The sequence below is a fragment of the Nipponia nippon genome, unplaced genomic scaffold, assembly GCF_047370975.1.
Source record: "Nipponia nippon isolate SJK-2023a ecotype South Korea unplaced genomic scaffold, ASM4737097v1 scaffold_1, whole genome shotgun sequence".
Lineage (NCBI taxonomy): Eukaryota > Metazoa > Chordata > Aves > Pelecaniformes > Threskiornithidae > Nipponia > Nipponia nippon.
This window is the reverse complement of record NW_028262290.1, coordinates 11,753,944-11,770,378: the sequence shown is the minus strand read 5'-3', so window position 1 is coordinate 11,770,378 and position 16,435 is coordinate 11,753,944.

The following is a 16,435-nucleotide window of genomic DNA, read 5'->3' as shown; positions in this document are numbered from 1 at the left end:
ATTTCAATTGTCAGGGTTGTAAAGAGTGTTAAGTGAGACAAGGTAGTAAGGAACCATAACTGCTCTCCAAAGGCTGAAGAATGATGCTTTTCTTGACAGACTTGAAGAGCTCTATTTACTTAGTTTATCCAAAAAGAGATTGAGAGTCCTGACAGAGCATCCTTCTGAAGGGCTCAGTCAGGGGAACGCGTTAACTGATGCCAAGGCAAGAGGAAGGGAGTAATATTGCACTTCATAGAGTTTTTTCTCCATGGCTCTGCACATGTACTACATAGTGCCACAGCAAGAGACATGGTTAGAATGTGTAATCACCTCTCAGGGGAGAAAACCACCACATTTAGAAGTCACTTTTGTAGAAAAAGGCATAGCAAGAACTCATGATTTAGTGCAAAAATAAGATGAATTCAAATGATAATTAGACAAGTGTTTTTAATAATGGAGATTTGCCACTGGAATGAGCTGAAGAGAACAGTAGATCTGCCAAATCTCGATATCCTCAAATCCAAACTGATTATATTTCTGGGAGATAGACAGAAGCTGAAGAGAAGTCACTAGACAAAATTCAAAGACAGCTGGGAAGAAAAGCAGTATTTCAATGCCAGATGAGAAGAACTGGCATCTCCTAGCTTTAAACTATATTAATACTTGAATATTCTAGGAAAGGGCTTCAACATAGAGCATTTTGAGCAATGCCAAGCTTTTATATTATTGGTAACTGCCAAAATAAACACCATATGTGCACTTATATTTCCTCTGTCACAGGAAATTATTCAGGGAAATAAAGTTAAATATCTGATTAAGCCACAGGGGAGACCTACCTTCATTTTTGCTTCAGCCACAGGTCACTCTCTCACATGCTTTTTTTCTCATATTCAGCAGTACTAAGGTAGACAATGATGTCAGAAGATCTGGAAGGTCTGCAGAGCTGTAGGTCTCAATCAAAATTCTGGCTAGTTTTCCCTTTTCCTTGCCTCCATGAACAACTCCTCTCTTCCTCCTCCCAGCTTCCAGCCATGGGTAACAGGAAATCCCTGAACTCAAGGTTTATCATGCTTCCATAGATCTTGATGGATCTGTCCTTCAGGCATGGGTCCAGCTCATCTTTAACCCAAAAAATCCTGTGACAATTAATTTCAACATTTAATGGGAGGTGGGAGGTGGGAGAAAAGAATCACTTTCAGTTTTTAAATCCGTGGCTTGAAAGTATTATGTGCCCCTAGTTCCTGTGCTGTGAAAACCAGCAGAGTGTCTCTCCACATCTTCCATGATTCTGTGCACCTTTGACTATTCAGTTGTTTCTTGTGTGGAAACTGTTCTATGCTGTTGATCATCTCTGTCATGCTTCTCTGCATGCTTTCTGGTTCTACTGTCTGTTGTTGAGCTGGGATTACCAGAGACATAGACAGCTCTAGACACACCAAAGAATTTGAACATAATGTCACAATGATGTTTTGTTTAATCTACTCTTTCTTCAGTGATTCAGTTTGTCTTTTCCAGAGTCACTGCATGAACAATGTCTACAAGATCACTTTTCTGAGTGGTAAAATCTGATTCAGAGGCTATCACTGTATCTAGATAAACTTGTGTTTGTTTTTATTTATGTTCATTGCTTTAGGTTTATCTAGGCTGAATTACATCTGTTATGTTATCACCCATCCACTCAGCATCTTATGATTCTTTCACAGATCTTCCAGGGCTTATTAATTTTAACACAACACCATGTGAACAAAAGGTGTCCTGTTTGGACTTAGCTTCTGTTCAACCAGGGCACAGAAGGTACATGGAAACTTGCAGCTACCTGCATTGCTTCATGTGCATGTACCTTATAAAAGCTCTCAGTATACCCTGATGGTTAGACAACTGTTGGAGACAACACCACCAGCTTAGGGTGGGAGAGCAGCAGAAGAAGGAAAAGCCTAACTTTATGTAAATCGTTCTAGTTCTCTCTAATTTTCCAGGCAATCTGGCCTGATAGGTGGGCAGTTGATGTGCCTCTTTGAGGGTATCACCCATGATCTGACTCCAGAAACTGAATGGCTGAGTGATTATGGGGAACTCTGAACGGCTCACTGTACTCCACTAAATTCTGAATCTTTAAGAAATATACTCTGTGGTTCATCAAATTCATCTGCACAAGAGGCATGCAGAGGTTCTGCACTGTCCAGTCCTTAATTTGGTCACTGCAGATGAAACATGCATGTTCCTAGCATGGCACCTGCAGACTTTTCTGGCAGCGTAGGATGCAGCTCAGACGGAACAAACAGACATCACTCCTGGCATGACAGAGCTGACAGGGTAGCAGCTTCCTCACAGTGCGCATAAAGCTTAGTAGGCTCTCAATTATTTGAATTCATGAGATGCTTCAGCCTCTGCAAAGCCCAGAAAATAAATGGAAACATAAATTAGCCAGTGGGAGAGAGGTCCTATCAGTCAAGCGAGCCAACTAAACTAATGCTTGAAAATAGGTCTACGCCAGTTGAACTCAGCTTGATAGCAGTGATGGTGACCATTTGGGGGTTAAAGTGTGTTCATCAGAACATTTTTGTAAGAGGCATCCTTGCCGTTAGAGGGCACCAGATCACTTTAAAAGCTGCCTCCCTTCCATGAGTCTAGGATTTGTACCCAATCTATGCAGAGCCTGAGCCCTGAACTGTCCAGCCACAACTCAAATGATTTTGCAGTCATATGTGCTGTGTCTCAGTGTCCCGAACTAGATTGCTACCGTTTTGGCCCCAAATCCCATCAGTGCAGCTAGAAAGTTTTTATAACTGTCAGATTTCAGAATGGAAGACGTGCAGCTGCCTGCCTGCTGAGGGGAACATAGGGAAAACCTTATTTACATACGTTTCTTCCCCTGTCAGGCGTATAGCCTTTGGGGATGGAAGCTACACTGTGCAAACAGCAATAAACTTGTGAGTTTTGAAGGGCATGACAGGGAATGTCACCTATTAAAAGATAAATAGGCTGAAAAATATGGGAGTGGATGGAGTACAGCTGTTAGGACACTGCCTTACTGCTGTTATCCTTGAGTTACACTTCTCAGCTACTATTCACATTTGCTGCTATTTGTCTGTGTTTTACTTTGGTCATCTTACTCTTGGGTGCATTCTTCTGTTTCTGTTGTTTTGCTCACCTTATACCTTTTAATTTCTTCCCAAATAAAAATAAGCTTCAGTTGGAGTGGGACCACTAAGGGCCTGCCCAAGGAAGGGGTAAGCTGCACAGAGAAGTTGCCCATGAAAACTTTGCTATCTGGGCCATGGCTGAGAATCTTGGACTAAGATTCAGTCAAAGCCTTTAGTTAGGATTAGGGTTAGGGCAGAGACAGAGCCTAGAGCTGCAGTTGAGGTTGGGCTGCAGAGGAGCTGCTGAAGGATGCTCAGTTTGTTAAGCATCTTCTGACAAGTGATACATAGGCTCCTTAATATTTGATAGAAAAAAAATGGATGCTTCAGTCTTTAGGGAAAGTGGAACAAGGCCAAGCAATTAGTTAGACTGCTGGGAACCTGGAGTAGCTCTGCTAAAATTAAATGAGTTGCTGTGGCTGTGATTTACTCTATTTCACAGCCTTTTAATTCTGTTGAGTTTGGCAGGGTTATCCCAGATCTATACCTGGGTGAAAGGTCCTTTGACTCTGCCCTGAGAGCAAAATCTGGTGCAGCTAAGCATAAGGAGAACAGTGTGTTTTATTATGGAATTGAGTTGTACAACCTCTAAATTATGGCACCTGGTGTGGATCTTCTCTGTAAGTTCTATAATATTTGAATAAAGAGATATTTCTGAAACATTTATGGCTTGCGCTGAGGATAAAGTGTGATGTTGACATTAGTATTCTTTGAAGGGGGAACTCATCACAGTGTTTGGGAGCTTTTTCCCTTGCTTTGCGTCTTGTGGGTATGTGAGATAAAGCAGTGCCAACTTCTTTAAAAAGGGAAAAGAAGAAAGAGAACCAGCAATTACATGAGCATCTCTGAGAAACTCTGAAGAACTTAGGTTAATACCAGCTGAATTTGTAGTACTAAAAAATATCTCTTTGGGGAAGGACCAGCTTTCCTCTTAAAGCTGCAACCAACAACATGTAGAGGAGGAGAGAGAAAAGTATAGGATACAATGGTGTTGGGACTGAGTTAAGTGTACTCTAGTGCAAGGAAGGATGGAAATTTACATTTTAGCTTTTAATAACAAGAATCCAAATGACAAGATTTACCCTTGAGTATAGCAAAAGATTTATCTAGAAAGTGTCCTTTCTTTGGTGTTTTCATGAAAGCGAGATTTTTTTCATGAAAGGTGGGATTTGTATCTGCTAATTTTAGGTGTCTACAATGCATAATGGGTGTGGGTGAGGTGTCTCAGCTCCTCTGAAAATCAATGGAGGTATAGCCAATAAAGTCAACTGCATTTAGGATGTGATTCATTGGACCAGATGTGAGAATGTATTTTACTATGAAAGCATACCCTAACTTACACCGAATAACTCACCACTGGCTAAAAGCTTCTTAGGCAATGAACATAGATGTAGATGCTTACACTGTAAACACTCACACCTCGTCTGATGAAGCCTGCTTTTAGCATCTCTGAAGCTGCTTATTTGAAAGAAATGCCAACATTTTTTCAGTATTTCTTACATATCAGTTTTACAAGACAGTGTAAATAATAGTGTCAAAAACATTGTGGAGGAAGATCATTACTAAGGATACTGTGGCTGGAGGTTAGATGTTTCAAAAATGTAGTCTAAATTCAAGTGCTTGGACAGCATTCAAATCAAAGCCAGATTGTCAAAGGACAAGGTCCTACTTGCATTCAGTCATGAGAGGCTCTTGGAAACTGATTTGGTAAGCTCTGAAATCTGAGTAGTAACTGTAGGCATAATGTTCTTTGCAAATGAACAAAAATTAAAAAAAAAAAAAAAAAGAAAAGAAAAAAGACCTCTTGAACAGAGTTTGAATTGGTAGATCTTGGCCTTCAGTCTGACACCTTCATTCTCTTCCCTGCACACTATCAAAAAATTATGTATCTGTCTTCAGCAGATCTACACTGCTGAAAGCCAGGTTAATTCAACCACCTAAACATCTTCCCAGATGTAGCCCAGAGTAGCCATCTAACCATTTCAGTGTATTATACCAAATACCTTTCAAGACTATGAAGTGGGAATTGAAGTGTTGGCATATTGAAAGTCACAGAACATGTGAGGAGTCAAGCACTGTGACTTCAAACTCTTATTCCACTAAATTACAATGTTATACCTAGCAAAAAAAAAAAAAAAAAGCACGTTGGTTAACTCCTAATACCATTGCCAGATGGAAAGGCAACCTGGCTGCATGATCCTTGTGCTCACAAAAAGGGTTCATTTCTAGGTAGAGCTTGTCTTTTCTCAAGGGTAGACAAAATGCTACAGGTCGTCACTTGCCCAACTTGTCAAGCAGGCTAAGTTCTCTGTTTTGCTGCGTTTTTAACCTTCTGACTTTTACAATACTTTTCTCTACCCACGCAGATGCTGGTAATGGACATGGCAGTTGGTTTCAGACAGGAAGATGATATCTATCAGTTAGTATCTTGAAGCATTCCTTCTGAAGAAAATACGATTAACTCTTTTCCTGGTGTCTCAGCTTTACTTATTCCTGGGAGGACGATGGCTGCACTATTTCTGATTGTGTGGATTCCACTTTGAGAAAAAAATATGCTGAATATAAAAAAGCAGAACTGGACAGCCTTGTAATGTCCCATCCCACATCTTGTAAATCCTGTAGGCTAGGGAAGAGGTATCTGTTGTCTTGTTCAGGTGCAGATGCAGATAAAATTTCCTTTGACCATCTGACGTCAATGGATTGGCTCACTTTAGGGCTAGAAATCTCAGAACATGGCCTCTGGAGTTTATTTCTACACAAACGATTTTGTTGATAAGATAGAACAAGGGTTAAGATGTCAATGGTAGAAAGTGGAGGCCAGTTCAAGGAGCTGTTCTAAAAATGTAGGCTCAAAAACAGCTTCTAAAGTTTGAGAGAACATTATGGGACATATTGGGACTTACTTTCTAGAAATTCTGAACATCTGCAATTTTTATTGGCACTCTAGGAGTTAATGTCTTGAGCTGTGCAACCAAAATCAGGCGCTGTGTAAAAAAAATTGTTGAAAAACTCTCCTTCTCAATTCACCATCCTAAAACTTACAAAGCATTCTGTGCTTCAGGGTGATATGTTGTGACTTCACAAGTCAATGTTTTTGAGAAGGGATGATACTATGGTAGAAAGACAAATCCTATAAACTAGTGAACTCCCAAGCCCTGTTAAGATGAGAAAGAGCGTGACAAATGTCCTGTGGCCACCCAATTTTCAAGCATGCTTCCTAAGATGGTGCATACTAGAGAGCTCCCAGAGTTAACATCATCTTGGAAAGGTGCTTTTTCCTCTTCTGACCCCTGTGATACCTGCTTTTTCCTGACTCACGCAATGCTCTTGATTATTCTTTTGATTCTCTGGAGAACACACAGGTAGCTGAAACCTTTACAGTCCTCCTGTTTATAGAGTCAATACAGGCCTGGAATAGGACTGCCTTCTTGTTATCCAGCAACTCTGAAATCATGCTGAACTCAAGATAAGGAAAGGCGAAACACAAATAAATGTATTTCTTCACCGCATCCCACATAGATAACGTAATTTCAGAGGTGATAAAGAAATGACAGCAGTCAAACAAACCAGCCCTCGCTTCTGGTGTCCAGATATTAAAACACAAAGACCTTCCTGCATTTTGTCTCTTTTTATCCAGCTGTCTCGTGATTTTCCTGACAGAGGGTAAAGAGAAATTTAAAACAGTGTTAAAATTGATTCTTTAGGGCAACAGACTCCTGCACTGTGCTTAGGTACGTTTGTTCATATCACCTCTGAGAGGCCATTTGTTTGTGCCGACACCCAGTGGGAGGCTAAACTGATGGGCACTGGAAGTGGCCAGCCCCTCCAGGACATCCTGCAGGCAGGCTCCCTGGGAAAGGCACTGCGTTCTCCTGGCTTGCCCAGTGCCTGCACACGCATGCATATTCATGACTGGCTATTCTTTTGGGCAAAAGAGGAAATTTCTTTAGAAAATTGCAGCAGCAGAACAGGGCTGTGCTTTCAAGTATTTTGTCTTTCCCAAAAGAAAATAGCTGATGCCATGAAAAGTTTTGTACAACAGCAAATGTGCTCAACTCTGCTATAATGTTTCATGGAGGGGGAATTTTCCTTCCCAGCCCAGCTGCTGAATAGTTTGTGCCTCCAGGCTCCATGAGGAATTGATAAATAGGACCAGGCATCGTGCTAATTTTTATCATTTTTCACCCCATTTGCAATAATCTGGGACACGGAAATTCCCCCGTGTGACAGAGCATTCCCCCCTTCTTCCAGTCTGAAATCATGTGTGCAGACACACGTACACACAAACACACACTTCTGTAGCTCGGGGTCTCCTTCAAGACCCTTTTATGAAGAAGTATTTTGGATGAAAGCCTCCACGCTCAATTTCACACAACAATCTGATAGAGTGTTTTTAAAGGGCATTGCTGTCAGCTTGGGACTAGTGCTGATTAAAATAAGGTAACACCATATAAATGAACGTGCACCTGTTTAAGTTTCCATTTTCTGCTTATACGTACATTTAATGTGGCTTTTTGTTTTCAGCAGCAAAATGCTTCACTCAGTAAAAAGGGGTCTGCTAATATGGAAGTTGGGAGACCTGGGATTTTCCTTTTGTGACCAAAACATCCCAGGAGACGAGGGGAACATTTCAGAACTTAGAGTTGCCCTGAAATATTCAAGTCATCTAGTCTGATGTTCACCCACTGACAATGGAAAGCAAAATCTGGTGTTAGAAGCAAGTGTAAAACTTTTGTAATAGGCAATTAATTAGGCACTTACATGCAAATAAGTAAAGACAATTTTCCTAAATCCATCTGACTTGTATTCCTTGGCCTTGAGGATAAAACTAGTTAAGGTTCCAAGAGTCTTTTCAACAATGTTTCCTATGAATCCTTGATTACTTTAATCTTTTTTCTGTGGGGATGATGTTCTGTTTCAAGGCCGAGACTAATCCTCCCTCCTATCTGTTCCCCTGCTTTTTGTCGTAGTTGTACCTGGCAACTCTGAGTTGCTCATTGTCTCTGGATGTGGAGGGACAGACAGACTGATGAAAGCTATTTTTAGTGTTATTCTTTGAGTTTCCTTGTTCCTCTCATTCATGGGTGATGAGGCTGGGTGAATCAAAATGTTTATTTTTACCCTTTCTGTATTTTTCCTCATTTGTCATGTTTATCTTGCTGTCCATTAGAGAGTGCAGGACGGTGCTGTACCACAGAGCCTGGGAACGGCATCCCCTTCCTCACTTTCTGCCATCACTCAGTGCATCCTTACCACTAGAAAGGGCCACAAAAGTCTCTCCTTTCTTTTTGGCCTGTCTTGTGGAAAACACTGTTTTGCCTTGATACCAATTTTGAAATGGCAGCTGATGTGGGTGATTTCTTATCTGTGCTTTGCCCCAGGAGCTGACCTCTCCGTGCACCGCAGGAACACAGCTCACAGCTTTGCAAGGTCTCCAGACAGGCTGCTGCTCATTCCTTCACACATGGCTTGTGGGGTCCAAGAAAGTCGCTTCACAGGCTTTTGCTTTAGACCATCAAGATCTCTTCTTTCCATCATTAGAATGACCTTGGAGCTCAAAGACACATTCCAGGGAAGGCTTCTGATGCTGAGGAACTTGTCTCTAATGAGAGGAAGGAATTTGTCATTGCCTAACTAGCATCTTCTTTGCAAGTTAAGACTTATTGCGCTGGGATGGTATGTTCTAAGCCTTTCACATTCCCTTATTGATTTTCACACCTAAGAACATGACAGAAGCAACTGTCTCTTACCCCCAAGATTTCCATCTACAGTAAGAGTGTGATTGTATATGGGAAAGCTTTAAAATGACCAGAGACCTGTCAGATTATGTCTTGATCCTGCCTCTCTGCATGAAATTGAGTTACATTTTTCCACATGCTCTAGCACTGATTGAGGTAGTTGTATTATAGAACCAAGCTTTATGAAATAGGTCTAAGGAAAGAAACAGGGCTGAAAAATATTTTCTTTATCTGATTTGTAACATCTTGAACTTACATGTTTAAAATGGCATCAGCTATTACTATAACTTACCAGAGAACAAACACACTAAAATATTTCATAACACAAGTGGGTCCCTTGCTAAGTCTACATCTGCTACTCACTGTCATTGGGACTGTGCTCTCCGACCTGAGCTGCATGTCTCATTACAGCAGCAACAAGAGGCCAACGGCTCTGCTGCCTACAGCTCATATACTGACTTTCTTCCCTTTACACTGAGCCCTTGTAGGAAAGATCCCAGTCCACTTCTCTGCCCTGTATTGATGCTGCTTGCAAAGACTGACGTGGTGTGGGAATGAAGGACTCAGCCAGGATGGCCATGGCTGTACCCAGGCTGTGCCCAGGGTGCATTGGCACAGCTGACTCCAGGCTGAGGGAGTATGAGAGCTTCTGCTTTCCTCCTCTTGTTACTCTGCTTGAGCAGGCTTCTTTTGAAACAGCATGTATGTGAGGTGAATATGAACTCAGCTTGTGCTATGGAACAAGCTTAGATGACAGTATCTTCATACCTTCAGTGCTGGTGCTGGTACTTCATTATCTGTCGACACAAAAGCTTTCCTGAAGCAAGGTTTGTCTGTGAATACTTAATGTTGCAGAGAATTCTAGGGTGTACCTGCAGGAGGAATATAAATGCCTCCCTAAACAAACAGAAATAACAAATCTGGGTTTAAAAAAAAAAAAAAAAGGAAAAACTGTTTTCAGGTAAAGTGTAGGCGTTTATTTGTCTGGTGGATGAAAAAACGTAACCACTTTCTTGCTGTTGCAAGATGACAGGGGAGCCAGCTGCATCAGGGCCTCTTTAAGTGTCTGGGAGAGAAGATGCTGAAAGATAGGTTCAAATATACAGGGAAAAGAAAACTATCCTGAAGACCTGCAAGGATGGATTTGGGCTGGATCATACTTCTATAAACTTTGGAGCTAGAATTGAACAAGCCCTTATCTTTCAGTTATTGGGGAACAGCTCCATGAAAAGGCTGTGATCTACAGCTAGTGAGATTACCAGGAGCTTTGGTCAGGTCCTTGCAAGCCTCTCTCTGTGCTTAATGTTACTGCAAAGAAGAGCACAGACATCTGTGCTGCTGGTCCTGTCCATGGACCAGAAGTGGTTGCACTTCGGTGGAAGTTTTGGTAAGTACAAGCATGCATTGTTAGAGTGCCATAGAGTAAAAACCATGCAAGTGTCAAATATTTTCATTATTCTGTTTTTCCATAGAGTACTGTTACCATCTAGTCTCCAGCTCAAAAGCTTTAATGTTTTTTTTTTTTTCTTTTTTAAGATTGCAATTAGAAAATGAAATAATCTTTGCATGACAATTCTTGTTTGGGAAGGCCATCATGCTACAGGACTTGCGTATTCCATCACTAGCATAAAATGCCTGTCAGCTTGGTGACAAGTGGATAAAAAGGGGAATTGGATATCTATCTAGTCAGACCACTGTGAAGCTATCAAATATTCTAAAGACTACTGTACCAAGACTGCCTGATCCAACATTTGGTGTAATCAGCAGAAAAACTGTAATTGGATTCTGTTGGACACAGTCCATAATTCATTTTTCTTAATTTCTGCATTTCTCCTTTTTCGCATTTCCACTTTGTCCCAGAGGGAGAACTGCTGAAAAGCCACAAGAAAAATTACTTTTCTGTTCTTTTAAGTACTTGTGGGACAGGAATTTTCAGTAATTTGATGATTTCTTCCCTGTAGTCCTGTACTGGGTTTTCATGGCAAGGTTTTGGTAATGGGGGGACTACAGGGGTGGCTTCTGTAAGCTAGAAGCTTCCCCCATGTCCGATAGAGCCAATGCCAGCCAGCTCCAGGATGGACCCGCTGCTGGCCAAGGCTGAGCCCATCAGCAACGGTGGTAGTGCCTCTGGGATAACGTATTCAAAAAGGGGAAAACAGAACTGCGCAACAACCTGCAGCCGGAGAGATGAGTGAGAATATGTGACAGAAACAACCCTACAGACACCAAGTTCAGTGAAGAAGGAGAGTGAGGAGGTGCTCCAGGTGCTGGAGCAGAGATTCCCCTGCAGCCCGTGGTGAAGACCATGGTGAGGCAGGCTGTTCCCCTGCAGCCCATGGAGGTTCATGGCGGAGCAGCTATCCACCTGCAGCCTGTGGAGGACCCCACGCCAGAGCAGGGGGATGCCCAAAGGAGCCTGTGACCCTGTGGGAAGCCTGTGCTGGAGCAGGCTCCTGGCAGGACCTGTGGCCCCGTGGAGAGAGGAGCCCAGGCTGGAGCAGGTTTGCTGGCAGGACTTGTGACCCCGTGGGGGACCCACGCTGGAGCAGTCTGTCCCTGAAGGACTGCACCCCGTGGAAGGGACCCGCGCTGGAGCAGTTAATGAAGAACTGCACCCTGTGGGAAGGACTCACATTGGAGAAGTTCATGGAGGGCTGTCTGCTGTGGGAGGGACCCCAGGCTGGAGCAGGGGAAGTGTGTGAGGAGCCCTTCCCCTGAGGAGCAAGGAGCAGCAGAGACAGCGTGTGATGAACTGACCGCAACCCCCATCCCCCATCCCCCTGTGCCACTGTGGGGAAGGAGGAAGAGAAATTGGGAGTAAAGTTAAGCCTGGGAAGAAGGGAGGGGTGGGGGGAAGGTGTTTTAAGATTTAGTTTTTATTTTCTCGTTACCTTACTCTGATTTGATTGGTGATAAATTAAACCAATTTTCCCCAAGTCAAGCCTGTTTTGCCTGTGACGGTAATTGGTGAATGATCTCTCCCTGTCCTTATCGTGACCCACGAGCCTTCCGTTCTATTTTCTCTCCCCTGTCCAGGTGAGGAGGGGGAGTGATAGAGTGGCTTTGGTGGGCACCTGGCGTTCAGCCAGGGTCAACCCACCACAAGTCCCAAACCACTCACCAAAAATGGTCCTTTACTAGTTTTCTCAGAGCCAAAAGTTTTGAATAGGTTGGATAAACTTCAGTTATGCATCAAGTTCACAGGACTAAGTAATAATCCCAAGGCCCTATGATGAGGAGTTCCTATACAGTCCTGTGCTAGAGTGGTGTGGCTACATACACTGTATGATTAACTGCTGTCTTAGGAGCAAATCATATGTAGATATTCTTCAAGAACACACTACCTGTTTTTCAGCATTATCATATTTTTTATGGCTTCGCCATTTTTTCAGCATCTGAAGAATCCTTAAAGCAATTTTAGGTCCATGCTAACCAAAGGTTGCCATCTTTGAATTTTTGTCTTTGCCTTGTGTGTTGTTCCTGAGAACTCTTCTAATGTTAAGAGATAGCAATGGCACGAACAATACTCATCCTCTTCTGATCATAGTAATTTTCCGGATAACTGTGACTTTCAGACCCATAGTTCCATTCTCCCACTACCTGATGTTTTTCATTGTTTTTTCTTTTCTTTCTTCTTTCTTTTTTTCTTTATGAAATGGCTTTTAATTAACTGGTGCATTTATATGGCTATGTGTGTATCAACAAGGTTTGTGGACCGGTAGGAGTGAATCTGCATAATGAAACAGCTAGTACTAAGAACCTAATGTGAATACTATTCACATTTCAGGGTTATTCTACTCTGAATTAGCTCTAGTCTGGTCTTGCAGCCCCCTTGGTGGTGCAGTGCAATGAGGTATGTTCCTAAAGCACGCTCTCCACTTCAGTATCATCTGACAAGAATCTGGCTCATGGTCTCCAAGACAGATTCATGATGGGAACAAAAGCACAGTAGGTGGGGATAATGGGAGATTTGCTTCAAAAGTGTATTCTTAATCCAAACTAAAGCCTGAGTGATCCACTGGAAGGATTTGGAAGGGATGAATGAGGTGTCAGGCCTTAGACAGCTAATGCCCAGGATGGAGCACTGTCTCAAACCGCTTGCATTGCTGGAGGGAACAGACATAAGTTTTATGCCCAATGATGCACTCTGAGAAGCCACAACGCATCCTACACATTTACAGCAATGAAGTCCCTGGTGAACCAAAGACATTCATCTGTTTCCTTCCCCATTGAAAATACAGTTAATGTTAATTTTCCTCTCTCAAATGTTCTGCTAGTGAACTGTGGAAAATGCATGGTTGCAAAAAGAAGCTCTGATGGGAGATGCATGTGTTGCATTTTCAACTAGGCAGGCAAATGTCTTACAGTGTAGTGGTCTAATGCATGGTTGGGCAAAGTGATTTGATAAGAATCCAGAGTTTCACAGAGGGAGACCATTCTGAAATAGTAACTGACACGTACAGCAGCTGCACTCTGCTTTTCAGTCATTTTTTTCCACCATTTTAATGAATGTTTTATGTTATCTTTTCTTGCTGCCCGATTGTCCCAGCTCCTGTTACTGAACACAAGGGCCGCCTTTCACAACCTGTATCACTCCAGACTGACATAATATACTTATAATTCTGGAAATTCCAAGGCGCATATACACTTCACGGTAACTCCCAGGCAACTAAGCCCTCTTGGAGTTAGTAATTTTACTGTATTTCATTCCACAAAGGAAACTCTACTCCCAAAGGAAGCAGTAAGCTTTGGCCACCCTTATAGCTGATAACAATCCAAGACTTTCATCACATTTTTTTGACCCATTCTTGGCTTTCAGGAATAACAACAGCTGCTGAAAGCAATACAACTTTTAGTTGTGCTTCTTTACCTTCCCCCTAACAAGCATCCTTATGAGAGACTGAGAGATTAAATAGCCTTGGGGTAAATCAATCTCCAACAGCTGTTGCCTCCAGCATTCTTGACTGTCAGTGACTTCATTGAAAACATATGAGTGATCTTTCAACATGTTCACAAGTGGAGAAACGTGTCAACTGGGAAATCTCCCTCCCCGCAACCCCATCTTCACGAATGTATATGGATGGTTGAATAGTTTCTCAAAAATCCCAGTGGTTGATGACATTTCTTTCTTTATCTCCTTGGTTTTGTTTGTTAATCTGTTCTTTAATGCAAAGATAGCTCTAAAAAAGATGAGCATGAATTATGTTTTGCCAGCCTGAATTTCCCCTTCGAGGGCCGTCTGTTTGCATATGTAAATCTGTTTTCATAATGCAATAGGCTGGGGCAGAACTGACTTGATGAGGACTGAAGTGAGGAATGTGGGCTGAAAACAAAATACAAATCTGGAGACCACCACAGGCAGTCCCTGTTTCTTATTAGTGTAGGCCGCTTTTACTTTGATCGTTGCTCTGTAACACCACTGTTCCTGAGCACTTAGGACACAGATGGCACGTGCCCTCTCTTTCCCTAAACATGACCTCCCAGCACCGCTAGCTGGCACAATGTCTACTCAACACCATATTCAAGATCGAGGCCCACAGCTGTGGGAATACTTCCAGCCTATGGTCCAACCCTGCTTCCCGCATGCTGAGGCAGCATTGGCACACACTCTCCCACCCTGGCGGTGGGGACAGGATGGGGCATGGAGGCAATGCACCAAGTCAATGGAACGAGGCTGTTTCACAGCAAGGATGGAAGGTTTGCATAGGCTTGACTCCCTAATCCACTCTGAAATAGCAATGTTTGAGGAATCTACTACATTTTTTTTGCTGCTCTAATCACTCTAGTACCCACGCTAGCAGCTGAATACTTTGTGTGTACCTAAAGCTGCCCCTGATCCCATTTATACCTTGATCAAACTCCATCTTAAGTTTATCCCCATTTTTCTTACTTAGGAGGCTGTTAAACAAACTTACTCCTTTGATAGCAGAAACTTGTTTCTGCTTTATAACTAAATATATCTACTCACAATTTGCATACATTTGTTGTTACTTTTAGCCTAAGTGGCCTTTGTCCATCCCTGATTTTTGGTGCTGGCTTTTGTGTATCCTTGACTTTTGGTGCATCAAAGATCGCTCTTGCTTTGTCTTGTCACCTTGTGACAGCCCATTTTCAATAAAGCTGCTATAGTAAGTTAGATCTGCAGGCTGGAACTGAGTAGGACTTCTCATGGAGGTGAATCTCTGGCCCAAGGAAGTGCTTCTTTAAGCTTGAACTGCAACCCCAAACTTCAATTTAAATTGACAATCTGAAAATTCATTCCTGTTTTAAACTTCCTGGTTTCCTCTGTGTGGGAAATAGTGAAAACACTCTTAGAGCAGCATAAACTGGACATGTTTCACTTCCTGAAGATTTTGAACTGACAGAACAATTCTTACTCGGTTACGGTTTTGCTCCTTCCCTTCTTCTGTTAAGGTGAAAGTCACCTTGTTTGAAATGCTCACTTAAGCACTTGCTTTTACTAAAACACAATATTGGATGCATACTCCCTTCTGAATTCAAGAGAAAGTAAAGGATCTTTGCCTATGTCTCATCCAACCACATAACTTGCCATTGATATTCTGTGCCTGAAATCCTGGTCCCACATCCGTCGGCAGTGAAACACTGATTAGCTTCAACAGAGGGAGTATTTCATACTGCAGGTTTAACAGATGTGAACACTGCAAGGTAGTTAAATCTCTCGTAAAAATGACCAGTCCCTTTTGCTAGAATCATAACTCAATTAAGGATCTGGAGGATGATTATCTCTTCTAAAGCACTTTTTATCTCTATGTCTTTAAGTAACATGAAAAGCAGACTGGAGCATCATTTCTTCCGTTCTGGTGTCAGGGAACTGCTGTGGCCAGTTTTGGGGAGACTGTGTCAACCAGTCCTTCCATAATGCTTGGCCAAACTGAATTTCCAGTTGTGCAAATATTTTGTCACCTTGGAAGTGTTTGGTGTGATTCTGCTGGAATTACTGTGTTATCATATCACGCAGAAACCTGGTGCGGTCTTTGACAGCTGTATGAAGTGTGCTGAACCAGAGTGGATCTGTGCTCTCTTGGCTGAAGATTTACCAGGCTATCATGCTTATCATGCTGCTGCACAGGAGTGAGACTTGCATGCTGGACAGGAGGCAGATTTGTGATCTGAGGAATTTCTCTTGAAATCACCTTTATTTTCTATTACAGTGTGATGCTGAGGTGAAAAAACAACAAGCTGATCAATGAGAGAGACCTGCACTGTCCTTTATTAGGAGATTTGAGGTCTTTTGAAGCATTAATAAGGAAGGGTCAGCTGTGCTAATTTATACTTCCAGTGCACAAAACTGCCCAAGCATCTCCTATACAGTGCTTCAGAAGTACCCTGAAGGCTGAATACAAATTGCTTGGGAACTATTTTCACCTCTTGACTGAAAAAAAAAAAAAAGAAGGAAAGTGTAAACTTTTATGAACAGATATCTTATGCCATGGGGCAGAAGAATTATACTGACTAAATGATGGAGCCAAGGGAAAGGACAATTTCGTGCATTGATATAATATGACTGCAGTGAAATTTTGCAGCAAACGGTATTTATTATGCATAGGACTC